Raw genomic sequence first — 2,494 nt, 5'->3', positions numbered from 1 at the left:
GCTCCTTCCAACTGATCAAATCAATTTACTTTTCTATGTTTCTCTGGACTCATGTTCTTACTCAGCTCTTTTCATGAGATGCCTGAAAGTCCTCTGTTCATTTTTTCCCTATAGGATTATACTCAGCTTAGCAGGGTAAAATGTTCTTGGTTGGAAGCCTCTCGCCTTTGCCTTTTGAAATATTATATTCCAAGATCTGTTCTTATGTGATCCTGACTAGTTTCTTGGCAGTTGAACTGCTTCTTTCTTGATGCTTTTGGTATTCTGATCTCAGAGCTCTGGATTTTGGCAATGATATTCCTAGTACTTTCCCTTCTGGGGATTACTTTAGGAGATTATCAGGGGATTCTTTCTATCTTTACTTTGCCTTCTGGTTCTAATAGATCTGGGCAGTTTCCATTTATGCCTTCTTGAAGGATAGTGTCCAGGAATTTTTTTAAAATCATGCTTTTCAGGGTATGCACTGGCTCCTAAAGAATCTCTATGACCAGTTTTCCAGGCCAATGGTTTTTGGTATCAGACATTTTGCATGCATTCCCTTCTCTTTCAATCTTTTGGTTTTTGTTCTGTTATTTCTTGTGGTCCTATGGAATCACTGGTTTGTTTGGTCTATTCTAGTTTTCAGGGAGTCTTATTTTTTGGGTAAAGTTTGTCACTTTTTCTTCTAAACCATTTTTTCCTGCAATTCTTTCTTTCATTTTATTTCATTTTTTTAAAATCTCATTTAATCTTTTCTAGGTATTCATGTAATCTTTAAGAACAATCCATTTTTTTCCTGTGAGTTGTTTCACAGTTGTTATAGTTATGTTGCTTTCTTATGTCACTCTTTCTTTTGGAGGACCATCTCATGCAAAAATTTTTTATTCTGGTAGGTGTTTTCTTTGATTTCCTCATCTTTTCAGAAATGAGGCCTTGTACTAGAACCAGGAAGTCCCCAATACACTTTCAGGTGGGATGGTCAACCCTGTTTGGTCTTGCCCTGGATTCCTTCACTGATTTCCCCTTCCTAAGATTAGGTCTACGCCTTGGATCTTTGAGCTCTTAGGACAGTATTAGGGACCTCAGAGTCCTTGAGATTATGCTATAGCACTGCATTGTCTGCTACCCACTTAAAATTACCAAGGTTTCCAAGGCCCCTATCCAGGGACTTTCTCAGGAGAGCTCTCTGATCTTGCTGCTTCTCTAGGCATAAAGCCTTGGGGGAAGTTCTCATTGCCTTATTGGCTTCTCACTGACTTTTTTGATAGTTTTGAGCTGGAAGACACTGTAGTTTCCTCATTGGATTTCATGATCACTGTTTGGTCTGGTGAGAACTTCAGGGTTTTGCTGGAGCATTAAACTTTCACAACACGAGAGTTAGACAATCATCTCAGGTTCCTTCCAGATCTAAGTTCTTATATAAGCTACTACTACACTTTTTGCATAGAACAATTACAAAAAAAGTGGGAATAGTCACATAAAGTAGTGGTGTCAAACTCAAACAGAATTGGAAACCACTAATCCATACATAAGGATTCCTGTGGGCTGTTATTGACTTAGTTTTAAAATGTTACAAGAATGAGGCATTCTCCTCACTGCCCTGCAGGTGGTGCCAGTGGAATATTCAGAGCTTGGGACAGACTCGAGATGTCTAGTCCTGTGCTCTCCAACCTTGACTGGCAACACGCACCCCTATTAGTAAGATTTTTGAGCATATACCCACATTATGTTTATAGTTATTTATACATTACAAATAAGCAGTAATATGTATGGTGTATTGTGAAATTTACACAAAAACAACAAGAAGACACAAAGATGGATATAATATTTGGTCCAAGAGCAAATGGGGAGTCACTGGAGTGAGCGCCACAGTCAAAGCTGTGATTTGGGAAAGTCATATCGGCAGGTGTGTGCGGTTGGATTTGAGACGGGAGAGACTCTTGCAGGAGGTGAAGAAGGCCCGGACTGTAGTGGTAGCACTGTGAGGGGGAAAAGGGGATAGAAGTGGGAGATTTGGTGGAGGCAGAAATGACTGGATTTGGCAACTGTCTAAATAGGAGAAATGGGAGAGAGTGAGTGCCTATGAAGAGTTGGGGGACTGGAAGGATAATGATGCCCTGTACAGTGATAGGGAGGTTTGGAAGACAGTGGATTTAGGGCTAAAAATCATGTAATGAGCTTTATGATATGGATCATAACCTGAGTTCCTCTCTTCTCCCTAAAAGCAAAAATAAGGAAGTTCTTTATAGTTTCCTGCCCTTCCCTAGACAGGAGAGCCCTCCCATCAAGGGGGTACCCACTATAGGCACTGGTTGGTCTGGGAGGGGTAGGCCGACTGTGAATCACTGGCATCTATGCAGCTGCTGCTGGGGGTACCTGGATATGGGGGTTAGGTTATACCTGCCCTGAGGGACTGACATCCAGCTCAGAAGGGTTGAGGCATTTGTACAAAGAAAGTGGTGACACTGGAGGAAAAAGAGCTGTGGGCGTTCATATTGAAGACAAATCCCATGAC

Source organism: Trichosurus vulpecula, chromosome 4, assembly GCF_011100635.1.
Source record: "Trichosurus vulpecula isolate mTriVul1 chromosome 4, mTriVul1.pri, whole genome shotgun sequence".
Taxonomy (NCBI): domain Eukaryota; kingdom Metazoa; phylum Chordata; class Mammalia; order Diprotodontia; family Phalangeridae; genus Trichosurus; species Trichosurus vulpecula.
This window is presented reverse-complemented; position numbering follows the sequence as displayed.